This window comes from Monodelphis domestica, chromosome 6 (genome assembly GCF_027887165.1).
Source record: "Monodelphis domestica isolate mMonDom1 chromosome 6, mMonDom1.pri, whole genome shotgun sequence".
Lineage (NCBI taxonomy): Eukaryota > Metazoa > Chordata > Mammalia > Didelphimorphia > Didelphidae > Monodelphis > Monodelphis domestica.
In genome coordinates this window covers 218,513,334-218,528,935 of record NC_077232.1, presented here as the reverse complement: position 1 = coordinate 218,528,935, position 15,602 = coordinate 218,513,334, and the positions used below count along the sequence as shown (strand labels likewise).

At 37.6% G+C, this 15,602-nt stretch overlaps 1 pseudogene; it reads left to right on the top strand.

Moving 5' to 3' along the window:
• LOC100617137 (tripartite motif-containing protein 29-like) overlaps positions 1-12,986 on the top strand; it is a 125,214-nt pseudogene extending 112,228 nt beyond the window's left edge.
• The last annotated feature ends 2,616 nt before the right edge of the window (positions 12,987-15,602 follow it).

Sequence of the window (15,602 nt, the reverse complement as noted above, 5' to 3'; positions counted from 1 at the left end):
TTTATCTGCCTGCACAATACTCTGTAAAACAGAAAACAGAAAAAAGTTATGACAAGACCATTTTTCTCTGAACCCAAATGAAAATGATGAGATAAACGATGGTGCTAGTAATCAAATATTAATCCTATATTTGATAACACTAGACAGCAGTTAATTGAGCATGTCATCTATGGCTCAGCTTTTTTAGAGTGAGTCATTAGGAGTCTTTCTGCCTTGCCTTGTGAACCTTTGGTCCTCTAAAAATCATGTGAGAGTATAACAGTTTACGAGATTTCAAAATGCTATAATGGAACTAGACTAAGTTAAAATTAACTGGAAAAAGAATGTTAAAAGATTTCAGGCCAGCAAATTTCCCACCAGATCACTATTGTCCCACATGAACTTTCTAGTTCAGACCAGAAGACAAGAAAAGAGAGGAAGTTATACATAGGAACAGGATGACTCAGTTATTCAGTGACTGTCCAAAGTACATCCCATCTCTCAGCATCTAGTTTTTGACCTTGTTTACCTTTGATCTGAAATGCCAGTCAATTTTCCTTTATTATAATGTTGCCCTCCTATATTAATAAACAAACATTGATGTTTCTTGCTACAGAGGAATCTAACTGCCTTTTCCTTAGGTACACTTTCACCTGCTTACTACAACGACTCCTCTTTGCTACTTGCCCCAAGGATACTCAATGTTGGTTTTTTTTTTCCTGTTTAAGACTATTTTTTAGTACTTCAATTCCACACACCAAACACTTTCGTAATTTGTGCCTTTTTATGCACTAATAAAGTACAGAGTTTTCAGTTAAAAACTCCTTGGAGGAAATAAATCAGTTCCAAACAATAATTTGTGTGTTAGGCTAGAACATTCTATCTTTTTTACTTTCTGGTCCCCAAAAGGAAAAGGAAGATTTGTATTCCATGTGTTAGGAGGTATGTCTATATATTTGTTACCATACTTTTGAAGTAGATATTCCATTGTAAAAGTTAATCCAATTGTTAGATACATAAATAGAAGTGGGCTTCTAGGGTGTTATGGGGGAAAAGAGAAATGAGTTGCAAGAAGGTCACAGAGAGGAGAGTTTACAAAGACTGCATGCTGTGGAATTGCATAGGCTGTGTTCTGGAATGTAGGGAATGGATAAAAAAAGACACTAGAAGTGACTGGGGGCTTTTTGGACTTCCTGTTTTGTGGACAAGCTGAAGTTATAACTTCTTCCTGCTTGGGATCCCCAAGAGCCAAGGAGGGGTTTGGTTTCCTTTCTCTTTGAAACTGAAGCTACAAGCTCCAGTGTCCTGTTTGGAGAAATCCTTCAACACCCTGTGATCAACTCGTGTTTCCAGCCTACTGAGAGAGTGTTTCCAGCTGCTCTACAGATCTGTGTCTGATCAGTGAATCTATCTGTCTGTTGTGGAAAGCCCTACAGCCATCTTAGGCCTAACTGGGCAGGGTTGAACTCTGAGATAAAGAGTTCCACCTTAAACTACTTTGAAGAACTATATAACTTGCCAAAACTTATCTAGAAGGATTATAGGGTCAGGAAGTGAGATAGCTGGGATTTTTAGACAGTCAATTTAGGGATCTAAGGAACTGGAAGATGAATGAAGAAACCTCTTTACAGGGGTCTTAGAAGGGGGAGATGTAGCTAGAATTTTTAGAGCAGGGCATCCTATTCCCTAATCCTCCCTTTCAGTTTACAGTGGTTCAAAATAAACCCTTGTTTTGTTTTGCAAAATGAGTCTTGAAGTCTGAATAGCATGCTGGCCCTGTAAGAAGGCACACAGGCCTTCTTCACTGGGGATTATCAAGAAACCATCAAACCTTGTTATCTCCCCATTTACAAAACCATCAATCCAGACTACCAACCTATTTCAAGGGACACCTGAACATAGGTGGACACGAGAGCTAACGGCAGAGTCTAGATCCCTCAAATTCTCTTACAGAGAATATGACTGGCCCTCAGGCAGCAGACCAGAATAATCACTATTGCCCTCCTCCAAGACCCATATAACAGAATAGGATGAGGGTTCTTAAGTTTTTGTGTTAGGAGCCCCTTTGACAATCTTAATGGATTTCTACTAAGTATAATCTTTGTTCAAGTATTGAATATAATACATGAGAATAGAAAGGAAATCAATTATATTAAAATCTAGCTAACAAGATAAGAAACAAAGCCAAATTCACTATAGAGATGAATTCCAGTCTGATTGTGCACTCTGATAAAATCACAGTTCCTTAGTGTGCGTGTGTGTGTATGTGTGTGTGTGTGTGTGTAGCTCCTTGTTGTGTATAAATTGTATATATACTAAGTATATATATATATAATGTATATACTAAATGTATATATATGTACATACTAAAGAACATTTTATAGATATAGATATGAAGGTATATATATATATATATATATATATATATATATATGGCTCTGGCTTAAAATATATTAGATTTGCTGAGAAGGATGGAATCTACCATTATAAAAGAATATTCACACTAATGCAATCACAGGTCAACCTAGTACTCATTAGGATATTTCGGAGTATAGCTTTTATCCTCTGATTATGGCATTAGGAAGACAATCATATCCAGTCACAATAAGAAAGTTGTCTAAATTGAGGATTTGGGTCTAGATGGTTTCTGAGGTTCCATTCAGTTTTAGATTTATTAAATGTTCTAGATTCAGATCATGACTGAGATACAAAGATACAATCTTGGGGTAGAGGGAAAGGAGTAAAGATAACTACTGGGAGGAAAGTAGAAGAGGAACCCTAAATAAGATGCTGTGGGAGCAGCCAGAAGAACAAATCATGCAAGCACTCTTACCTTAGAAATATGGGTCAGAAAGAATATGAAGCAATGAATACTAAACTGCTATTGGTTTTAAAAAAAAACATCAAAAAAAGAAAGTACCCCAGGGAAAGAGAGAAATAGAATTGCTGGAGAAGCATCAACACTACCTACTTATAAGGTATTTGTTGTCGTTCAGTCATTGCAATTATGTCTGACTCTTTATGACCACATTTGGGCTTTCCTTGAAGAAATTGGAATAGTTAGCCATTTTCTTCTATAGCTCATTTTACAGATTAGGAAACTGAGGAGAGTTAAGTGACTTGCCAAGGGTCACACGAATATTATGTCTGAGGCTAGATTTGAATTCAAGAAGATAAATCTTCCCTTTCTTCAGACTGAGCGCTCCATCCTTTGTGCTACTGAGCTGCCCTTTTATAAGGCAGAAGGATCTAAATAACTAGGCTCTTTTAATTTTGGGACTGAGATTCATTTTATAAGATTAAAATATAGGGACAGAAGAGAAATTTGTCATGTCCTTTAGGCTTTTGGTTTCCTGTCATATATACAGAATTTAAAGTTAAAATTCTACAGCACTATAAACATAGATGGGTAGAGTAGCCTCAATAATCCTAGTTCAGACCATAATGTTGGTAGGATTTGGGAATGAGTTTAGATGTTTATTAGGGCCAGTAACAGAAGATTAAACTGTTTTGGAAAGACCAGCTGTGGCTGACAGGCCCAGTCCAGACTGAGCCTGTCCTGAGGTAACAAACAGACCACTATATAACTGGGACAGATTGTTGGATTTATTAAATAAGGGAAGGTAAAAAGGGGATTTGGGATAATCTTAAACTAATGTCAACTACCTAAACCCCCCAGATCTAAATATCTCTTCACAGAGATTTCTTCAGAGTGAATTACCTACTCTAATCCTCCCTAACTCTCTAGTCCCTATTAAATATTCTCCCAGAAAAAAAAATAGATAAAAGGCATCTAAAATAAGAACTTGTATTCTGTTCTTAAACTAGAATTTTGGATTCCCCATTTTTTCATTTGAGAGGATAAGAAAATATTTATGATCAATACATGTAATAAAACATATAGTAAATAATGCAATGAAATATTAATTATAAATGAAATATTTATCTATTACCATAAATTACGTCATGGTGTCAGGAAATATTCTTGTTTTACCCAAAAGACTAATTTATAGTTGAGATGCACTAATGGGGAAAAAATTGGCTGTGTGATTTTAAAATATTTTAAAAGTGAAAGAGGGGAAAGAGTCATTTAAAAGAAAATATAAGTTAAATGCGAGATAAGAAAGAACAAATAATGATATGCTACCCTTCTTTTTCTTATAATGCTATTGACCCATTACTGGATTATACACATAATTTTTTTTTCAAAAAGGAATATAAATATAGATAGACTGAGCCTGATCCTCCCCATTTCAACTAATACCATGAATCTTCTGACTGGTACAAGATTTGCAGTCGAAAGCTACCAAGCCGAATGGAAGTTAATTGGTTCATATGAGTATTCAACCTGCTGAGCAAACAGTGTACTTAAATGAACTGAACTAATTGTCCAATATTCCATGGCACTAGGGTCCACCCACAGGTTGATGTGTATCCTCTGGGGAGGATAGAAGAAAGTCAATGACCCATTCCTCCCTACCATTCCTGCCCCTAGACAGAGGGCTGATTGCACTAAAAGTAGCTCTCTGCTGGCTTGTTTTCTTTCACTGAGACACTTTCTAAATGACACTATGTCCTGTTCTACTTCTAACCATGAACAATTATTATCCCTTTTATGGAAAATTACTACCACCTGAGAAATACCCACCTTTTTTATTTGCTTCCTGTGACACCCACTAGCTCCCTGTCCCATTTCCCATTGGGAAAAAGGCTACTTTGAAATAGATATTGCCTTCTTTTCAGACCTCCTTTCCAAAACCTCTCTTTGTTCCTAAAGTAATTGGTTGCTGCCTTCATTTGATTCCAGTATTCTGATCTTGGTAGCAAGTAACTAGTCTCAACGTCCAAGCTTGCTTTTACTGAAAGAGTGGACTGTTTATTTTTATCACTTTATCTCTTGGGAACTGGAGGTATGTATCTTCATCAGAATAGATTTCAGATCATTTTCACAATTATGGACAATTGCCCTGAGTTCATCATTAAAATACACTTACTTCCCTCAACACCCAGCACAATAAATATCTTTGAGGTAGTCACTTATTGGAAGAGGAAAAACTGAGGCTGAATCATGAGAAGGTGTAGCTCAGTTGTCATACTAACCTTTCTGGTTCCCAAGTCATTTATTAATAAGCTTATTAATCTAGAGTCTTAATTGATGATAATATAGTAAATACCATTTAGCCTACATCTTTCTTACCTGATGAAACCCTTATTTCTGGATTGTTGTGCTGGCAGCAGGAGTCAGGAACATTGTTTAGTCTCATACTTGTAGTGATTGTTCTTGTTTAAAATAGTACAAGGCTGTATGTCTTGCTTAAAGACAGCATTGTTATGCTAGAGGGGCTGTGAGAAAATAGCACATTAATGCACTATTGGTAGACCTGTGAATTGATCTAGCTGTTCTGGAAAGCAATTTGGAAGGATGCCTAAAAAACTACTAAACTATGCATACCATTTGACCTAGTGATACAGCAAGTAGGTCTATTCTCCAAAGAGATCAAAGAAAGCAGAGAAAGACCCACACATACCAAAATATTTATAGCAGCTCCTTTTGTAGTGGCAAAGAAATGGAAACTGAAGGAATTCCCATCAGTGCATGAATGGCTGAGTAAGTTATTCTATGTGAATGTGAATGAATGCTATTATGCTGTAAAAATGCTATTATACTGTAAGAAGCAATGAAAGGAATAGTTTCAGAAAAAAACTGGGAAGATTTGTGCAAAATGATATAAAGTAAAATGACCAGAATTCAAGTGTTTTTTTTACAGATTTCTGTAATTTTTTTACAGAATTTTTTTACATTTTTTATAGAATTCTGTAAATACAGAATAAAAAAGAATATTATAAAGACAATTAACTTTGAAAGAAATAGGAACTTGGTTAAAGACAATGACCAACCACAATCCCAAAGGACTAATGATTAAACATGCTACTAACTTCATGATAGGGAGATGATAAAGTCAGATAAAGTACAGATTGAGACATATTTATTTTGGACATTGCCTATATGAGAAAATGTTTTACTTGACTATACATGTTTGTAATAGGTTTTCTTGCTTTCTCAGAAAGGGGTAGAGGGGAAGTTGGAGGGAGAGTACAAATTTGAAGATGAAATTATATCAATTTTTTTCTAAAACACTATTATAAAATGAAATTTATTGAATGAAACTACCTCAGTAATATTTTCAATTGAGAATAACTTTCTGTTTCATTGATTTTCTTTTTTATAAAAGACTTCTTTTTGTCATTTATTATGATTATTTCTTCTTCTCTCTGTTTTGCCTTTATGGCCAGAAATTGAAATTCTTTGCCCTAGGAATCCTTTCAGTACACAGAATCAAATACACCAGTTTGTTTTGTTTTGTTTTTAGAGAACTTCTCAAGTTGTTAGAGAAATGGATAGTAAATATTCATATCTGCAATTTCAAGAGAACAAGATGAAGGCTCCCAGAATACTCTGTGATCCCTTATGGAAAACCTACAGGAGAATATTGACAGGAGTTAATTTTTATTCTATATGCATATATGTGCAGATACATATTCTCCCTCTACAATGAAATATGTCTCTTCAAGGTAAATATTGCTTTACTTTTTGTATTTGTAACCCCAGAGCCTAGCACAGGAACTGATATGTATTAGGTACAAAATGCACATTTATTCATAGATTGAAGAGTCAGATAAAGATAGGGAAGCACAGATAGATTGCAATCTGCATTGAGCATTTATCTTAATAATATCACAGATCTACTGGAGTCTACATGTTGTTGGTCCTGAGGCATCCATTCATAGCACCATAGCTTTAGAGCTAAAGGGACATTTAGAGTTGTTAAATCCAGCCCCATCAGTTTGCAAAAATGAAGATTTAATCCCAATGAAGATTTAAACCTGCCCACAGAGTGTGGTTCAATTTGATCTTAGGTCTTCCTGAGTTCAAGCCCAGTACTGTATCTACTACACCAGTTGGCTTCCTTCATTTTCTAAAACTTCAGCCTTTTAAATATCCCTCCCATCCACTAGTGCCCCTAGTGACCATCCACAGCAGAATTACCTTCTTTGAGATGACCTTCTATAAATGTTCATCTCAACTCTGTTGGTCTCTTATCACTTAATATACTTTTTGCAGCTTGCTCCCACCCATCTGTTAGCATGTGCTCAGGTATGGCAAATTATTTTCAATTTTATCCTAAGCAAAATATAATTATGAAGATTAACAAAAATATTAGATGATGCATTCCAAAACCAAGATGACCTAAGGTCACCTGCTGCTTTAAATTAGTACATCACCTGCAGATAATTTTGAGTTTACACCATTAGCTAAAATGTTCATGGGGTTTAGATTTAGATTTAGAGCTAGCAGGGACCTAAGATTTCATCTAGTCCAAACCTTACATTTTACAGAGCTAGGGAAGTTAAGTCACTTGGCCAGGATCACAGAGGAAATGCCAAAGACAGTTAAAATCTAGCTCAATTAGTCTAGAATCATTTATCAAGTATTTATTATGTGCCAGACACAGTACTCAGCATTGAAAATGGATCACAAGCCCTGAGATTCAGCAACACCACCATTTGGTCAATTTCCCAAGGTGATCAGAAAAAAGAGAAAAGAATCTGCATGTTCCTAAATATTTACAGCAACATTCTGTGGTGGCAAAGACCTGGAAATCGAGGTAATGTCCATCGAAAGTGTACTGGCTGAACAAGTTGTGTGGCACATAAATATAATAGAATATTACTGCGCCATAAGAAATGATGAGCTGTTTAATTAAAAAACAACTTAGAAAGACCTTCATGAGAAAATGAAGAGAGAAATGTATAAAACCAAGAGAACATTAAACACAACTACAGTACTATTATTTGAAGAATAACTTGTGAGTGTCCACCTCCAGGGAAAGAACTGATAAATAGAAAAATGAAAGATATAATATATATATTTTTGTGAGTTGATGCCTTCTTTGGTGATGGGTGAGATTCATGGGAATTAATTTATTTCTTACAGTGTAAATAAACTAAAGAAAAAACAAAATGAAACAAAAGGCAAAAAGGAGGCTCCTACCCTCAAGCACCTCACATTATCTGACTGCAGAATGAATGTTCTTTCCATTATACCATATTTCCTAACTGCTTCTATAAAGGAAGCATTTGAGGTATTCTCTGAGACTACTTTTAAAAATTATTTATTCATTTTAGCATTAATTTTTTTAATGTTGTGCTCCAAATTCACTCTTCCTCAAGCACCTCCCCTATCCATTAGGAAGGCAAGAAACAGACTTATTAAAGTTGGATGGAACCTTGGAGAAGATATGGTCCAAATTCTTCATTTTAGAGATAAAGAAACCAAGGCCCAGAGAAGCAATATGACTTACCCAAAGTCACAAAATCAATAAACAACAGAGCTAGGACTTGAATTCAAGTCTTTTACCCCTATGACCAATGTTTCTTCCTCTTCCCCCAATACACACACCAAACTATGTCTCTTACACTGTGCTGACTGGTACCTATATTTCAAGCAAAAATTAATTATTTGAGGATATACATTTGTTGGTTTGAAGAAAATAACGGCCTTTTGATTTAAAATATTTAGTATTTTATTTTATTTTTAGTTGGTGCAAAACTATATAGGAAAACCCCTAGATGGAAACTTTTCTACTTATGCCAATCCACAACTCACCTATAACTTGTAGTCAGACTGAGATCACTGAGAAGTTAAATACCTTAGTCACCCTATAGTATAGATCTCAGATAGGATTTGAACCTAGGTCTATCTGACTCCAAAATTGGTGCCCTAGCCACTGCCAGACTGCCTTTCCTTATGAAAATGATTAACTTTTATTATCATGATTAACTATTATTATAAATAGCAATAAATTAAATGGCTTTTCAATGAAACCAATTTATTATGAAACATTGACTTTATGATATAAATGTGAATGAATAGGAAGGCATTCAGTGATTCCATATCCTATGGATGTCTGCCAGAATTAGAGCACAATCATTTAATTTGATCTTCTCACTTTATATTTATCATTCGAAACAATTCTTTTAATGAGAGCACCGCAACTAACTTGCCTTTGTAATGGGTGGCTATTTTTGAACACTCCAACAAAGAGCATTTGATAGAAATTCTGAGTTTAAAATGTGTAGAGAAAGAAAGAAAATCTGGAGCAGTCACCACTTGACCTTGGTGTTCTTTATTCCTTTATTTGTTTTTCCCTCCCAAATGACAAATAATTCAGAAGTCTATGGAAAGGCATTTCATGGAGCAGCTAGATGGTTGATAGAGTGCCAGGGCTAGAGTCAGGAAGACTCATCTTCCTGAATTCAAATCTGACCTCAAACACTCAGTAGCTTTGGGACCCTGAGCAAGTCACTTAGCTCTATTTGCCTCAGTTTCCTCATCTGTAAATAAGCTAGAGAAGGCAATGGCAAATCACTTCAGTATCTTTACCAAGAAAACCCCAAATGAGGTCACAAAGAGTCACACAATTGGAAATGTCTTAAAAACAACATGGAAATAAATACAGATATTGGAGACAAGTAAGCAGTTTACATGCACAAAATTATATGACATTACTGAGGACACCTTTGACCAAACCAAAGCATTGTTGTATTTGGAAAAGCAAATCTCACAGAAAGTTTTAACTGTGATCTTTGGTTAGGAATTTGTATATGAAGGAAGATCCACTGGAGATAAAGAAGGAAGCCATTGTTTTAGAATTTGTATACAATTCCAAACAGACAGTGCAACTTCAGGCATTTTTAAAAAGAAAACAAACTACATGGCAAAAGTCCTTGGCTTAATATTCACAAACATAGAACCTTTTCCTTTCCCTGCTCTAGAAGCAACAGGAAAGGTTAAGGAGTGATAAGAATCACTAGCAGGAAATTCTGTGTATCCTGGTTCAAAATTGGATCTAGTGAAATTAGTAGGATGACCCACAGAGGAAGTCATTGTATAGGAGAACAATGCATTGGCATTATGGGCCAGGATTGCTGAGCAATGGAGATTAGGCTACATCCTCAGCATATGGATTTCTCAAGGCAGACCTCACCTTGCACACATAGGCACACTCAACTGCAAGTTGTTTCTGTAAAGGTATGTGTAAGTAGAATGTATATAAATTGATCCTTATTAAAATGCAAAGTTGGGCTATTGTTATTATTTGTGTGTATTATTTCACAGTACTAGCATCATCATGAGAGTTATTAATGCATTTAATGAATGTATCTGTCCTTTTGGGTCAGAAGGTTCTAGATTCAAGTATGACCACTGACATAAGCTGGCTGAGTGACCCTGGGAAAATTACATAGACTCTAAGGACCTGAGATAATGAGCTAAGACTCTAAATTGCAGAATTAGAAGTCTCTCTGCATAAGCAAAATGAATTTCCTCTCTTGGAGTTCTTCCCAGTACCAGTGAAATCCTAAATCTTTTTAAAAAATGACTCATGACAGAATGATAAGCTATTTAAATTGGAAAGAACCTTTAGAAGCATATTAGGTTTCTTTTTCATATGCTACCCAATATGGCTCACAACTTCATGCCATCTGTTTCTCTCCCTATCTCTTTAGTAATCAATCATTGGTCACAAGAGAGAAAACTGTCTCCAACTTCACCTGTCTCCAGTCTCTTCAATTTTTCCCTACTCATGTACCATTCCAACTTTGCTCACCCTTTTTACTTTGCAACCTGGAATTCCTGTTCCATAATTAATAAGGTTTTCTTCATCCCAGACTTCTGACATTTCTGTCCATCTACTAGCCTTCACAGAGTTAGTATACATACCCTCATCCTCTCACTACTGGTTATAGGACTACTTTGTTCTGAAGATGAATTTGGAATATTCCTTGTTCCCCAATTCCATTTTTAAATTATCCTTTTGTGTGGATAGATAGATAGATAGATAGATAGATAGATAGATAGATAGATATAATCAAACTTTACTTCTTTGAAATTCTATGTTAAATTTTCTATCCAATGAATTTATGGTGGCTCTTGTATATTAGCCCCTAAGTTGTACTCCTCCACTTATCCCTGAAGATCAAAATCTTGTTAGTTTCTCAAGATATTACTCCTTTTCTTATTTCTTTTCTTCTTAATTTTTGACCTGATTCAAAATTATACTGTCTTCTATTTTAGAAATCCTTGCCACTTATCCTATGGCCACTCATCTTTTGCTGAACTCTAGCCCTGCTTTATTCACTCAGACATAATGTGCTACCAAACAGAACTTGAAGAAGCCTCACTATTCTGCTGACAGAGTATCTTATAAATTCGTGGTATCCAACTAAAGTTAGATAACAGGGATACAATCCTTATATTCCTCCCCAATTGATTTTCTATCTCATTCCTCACAAAACTTTTCCAAAACTCTTTTTTCCTAAAGCCTCACACAATCCCATTTCTAAATGAGAACCTTTTCCTTACTTTTTTGAGACAATTGATGCCATTCTCTTGGACTGCCACTTTTCCACTTCATTTCAACTCAAAACTCCTTAACATAAACACCCATCCTCACCTTCTTTTCCCCAATCTCTGTCTATGATGATAAGGTGGCTAATTCTTTGCCAAGGTGAACCTAGCCCATCTATCTTCTCCAGAATATAGCAATCTCAATCACCCTACCTCCCTCCCTCTGCCTCCTCTCTCTTCCTCTTCCTCCTCCTCTTCGTCATCATCTTCCCTTTCCTTCTCTCTCTTTCTCTGTCTCTTTGTGTGTCTCTATGTCTGCATTGTCTCTCTTCAACTTCTTATTTACTGATTCCTTCCCTACTTCCTTCAAACATGTTCAGGTCCCACCTACCTCATCCATAAAAGCTTCCAGCAGAACATTTCATGTCCTTGACCTATCAACATTTTTCTCTTCTTCCTCTCTTCTTCAGCCAAACTCCCAGAAAAAGCTTTCTTTCCTAGCTGACTCCACTTTCTCTGCTCTCACTCCTCAATCATTTGCAGTCTTGCTTCCAATTTCGTCACTTGTACAAAACTTCTCTCATCAAAGTTACCAGTGATCTCTTAAGTGCCAAATCATATGACCTCCCCCCCCCATACTCATCCTCATTTAGGCTGCATCTAATACTGCTGGCCATTTGCTCCTCTTCTTTCTGGGTTTTTGTGGTACTACTATCCCCTGGTTTTCCTCTTGCCTTTCTGACCACTCCTTCATATCTTTTGCTAATTCATAACATCTCTCTTCTTGCAATTACTTCCTTAGTCCATGCCATTAGCATTTCTGTTCTATATTTTTTCAATGACTTCCTCACTTGTTTGTAGCTGAGTCATCTCACATGACTTCAATCTATATTCCACAACGCTCCCAAAGTGACCTTCCTAATGGATAAATTTAAGCATGTCATTTGCTCAGTAAACTCCAGGAGTTTGCTGTTGGTTTTGAACACATAACATTGCCTGTCCTTCCAGCCTTGTTGAATGTAACTATGTAACTTCGTCTTCTACATATTTTCACCCAGTCAAACTGGTCTTCTCATTCATTAGTCTTCACAAACAATGTTCCATCTCCCATTTTTATATTTGCAATTCTTCACTCCTTGAAGACATTCTTCCCCATATCCACTTCACAGAATCTTTCTTGTCCTTCAACATATAGCTCAAATACCACTTTTTAAATAAAGCCTTTCCAGAGGCAGCTAGGTGGTGCAGGGAATAGACTGTTCTGCCTGGAGTCAGGAAGATGTGAATTAAAATCTAGCTTCAGATACTTACTAGCTGTGTAATTCTAGAAGCCACTTGCCCTCCATTTGCCTCAGTTTCCTAAACTGTAAAAATAAAGATTAAAAATAGAACCTACCTTGGTTTTTTGTTTGTTTGTTTTTGTTTTGTGTGTGTTATTGTAGGCTTTATTTATCCTGAGATTATTGAGGAAGTGGTGACCCAGAGGAAACAGCTTGGTTTAGTCATTTCTCTGGATCCATACCTGAGTAGTGGGTTCATGAAAGAGGCTAAGGTACTTGGGAACCATATTGAATCTGGCTGCTACATCCTAGTTTGAGGAGATCACTTTAACCCTCAGTTTCCTCATTTGTAAAAATTGAAGTACTTGGATTTTCTAAAATGTTCTCTCCAGAACTGCTCTGAAGTCCTTTCCATCTCTAAATCCTTTGGGTTCCCTTCCCATCCATCAAAATCCAAACTGGAGATGGGGACCTAGGAACCCTGCACCAGTGATTCTTGGAGAAGTCCTGGGGGGAAGTGGGAGAGGTCCACTGGGTTGATCAGAATGATCATGGGCTGATGGGCTGAAGAATCAGGATGCCAAGGGTTCCTTTGGAGAGTTTGAGGTTTCCAGCTACCTGTCTCTGAGGGCAGAACAAGGGACAGGTTGGACTGGGCTCCCTTCCTGGGTGGTGGGAGTTGGGAGGAGCATGTCAGTGTTTCTGCCTCTTCCACATTTCATTTTTGATCCAGGTCCAGTAACTACACAGCTTGGTATAGATGCCAGGATACCTAGCCTGGGCACAGTGTTCACTGCCCCCAAGACACCAGACCCTACCGGGCCCCATTGTACACCAAGGGGTCACTGAAGTCACCCTGGCAGAAATCCTTTCCCCCTTTCTGGTACCTGGCACAGAGCATGCCTCCAGTGATGGTTCCTGGGTAGGCATTTCTGCAGCTTTCATCGGATAAGATGTTGATGTTCACACACTGGAGGGAGCTGGAATATCTGGCATTAGGACTGGAAATAGTGCCCCAGCCTGACACCAGACAGTTGGTCCCAGGACTGGCACAGTTTCTTGACCCTGAATGGGTTGGATCTCTCAGGTCAGCTTCACTGGCCTCTCTAGGTGGAGCAGCATGAGGTCATGATCATTGGCTCTATAGTTGTACCTGGAGTAGACTACCCCATGGACCACCCTGAGTATTTGCTGCGGGGGCTCCAGGCATTGGAGGTTGTGTTCCTCCAGGCCACTTGAAGGTTCTAGTGGCCACAGCAAGCTGCTGTGAGGACCCATCATTTGGACAGCAAGACACCTCCATAGTGGAACCTTTGAAAGATGAACATCATAGCCTTCCAGGGCTGGGAGTGGGATACAAGTGTAGACACCAATGATCTTGTCCCCATACCTCTGGACACTGGTGGGGGGCAACAGAAGAAGCAATGAGGAGACCAGGAGCAACATAATTGCAGCGGGGATGGTGGAGCTCAGAGAGAAACAGGGGAGAAAGGAGTGACAGGAACAGATGCTCTGGTGGGCAGCCAGAGAAGTCGATGGAGTGACACAGACAAGAGTGATACCCCAAGTAGAGATACAGCCTGGGTCCTGGAGGGAGGGCTGTAGAGGCTGGGAGGGGAGGCAGGGCATGGAGATGGAGGTAGAGGAACAGAGAAGCCCCAGGAGCAAGCAGGGGAGGTGGCCCCCTACCTGGTAGGGGTATCTCACATAGCAGGTCAGATACAGGAGGAGGTCTCTTCCTCGGACTCTTTCCCCAGAAGTCCCAGTAGGCTTTTATCTCAAGGTGGCAGCAGCCCTAGAACCTTCCTTGTGAGGTAAGGATGAAATGAGATCATATTTGTGAGATAATTGGCATACTGTCTGGTAAACAGTAGCAACTGTATGAATTTTTCCTCTCTTCCCTTCCCCCTGATCCCCTTAGCTACTAATAGGACTGCCTTCAACTATATTGTATTTAACTACTTTTTATTCTTTCTTTTTTATATTTGTCTTGTATGCATTATTCAAGTTGTTCAAAATGTCTTGGTATGGTTTTAAGAGAGTACTCTCTTAAAACTGCAGCAAGACTTTGGGGACATACTATGTATGTTTTTAGTATCTCTATCAGGAGAATGGAACAACTGCCTAATGAGTAGTGATTTTTATTGTTATTTACATTTTTATCTCCAGTGCCTAGCATAGTACCAGTTATGGGTGCTTTAGAAATAGTAATTGATTTATTGGTTAACTGATTTATCAAGTCTAAGCATAGCCATAGAATTTTAATGCTTCAGTCCATCATGTTCATAGCCTTGGGGTTATTTATCACTCATTCATTTGTTATCTTGCCTATCTGACCAATGATTTTGCCAAATGCTATGGTTCTACCTCTCCTACTTTTCTCCCAGACTATTACCTCCTCTTAATTACCAGTCTCATTGCCTTAGTAAATGGTGTAACTTCTGTCTTCTCATTCTTTGGCCATAGTTTTTTTGTTTTGTTTTATTTGGAAAAAACCTTACCTTTAAAAGTCTTAGAATCAGTACAGTGTATTGGTTCTAAGGCATAAAATTAGTACAGGCTAGTTGGGGTTGTGGGGTTGTGACCTGCTCCAGGTGACACAGCTAGGAAGTATCTGAGGTCAAATCTGAACCCAGGACTTCCCATCTCCAGATCTGACTCTCTATCCACTGTCCCCTAGCTTCCCCCCACTGCCATATTTTCTAAATGACCTTTCTGTTTCAACTTTTTTCCATTATAATTTTTCCTTTATATCACAACTAGAATAAATCTTCTTATTTGGTGATTTTGTAATGTTACTCTTCTGCTCAGAAAACTAAAATTCAAATCTCAAACTATTTTTTCTGGCATATGAGTGATAGGAATTTGACCTGATATAGGGGAACAACAAGAGGAAGAAACTCCCTCCACCAGTGAAAACCAGTGCCTTCTCT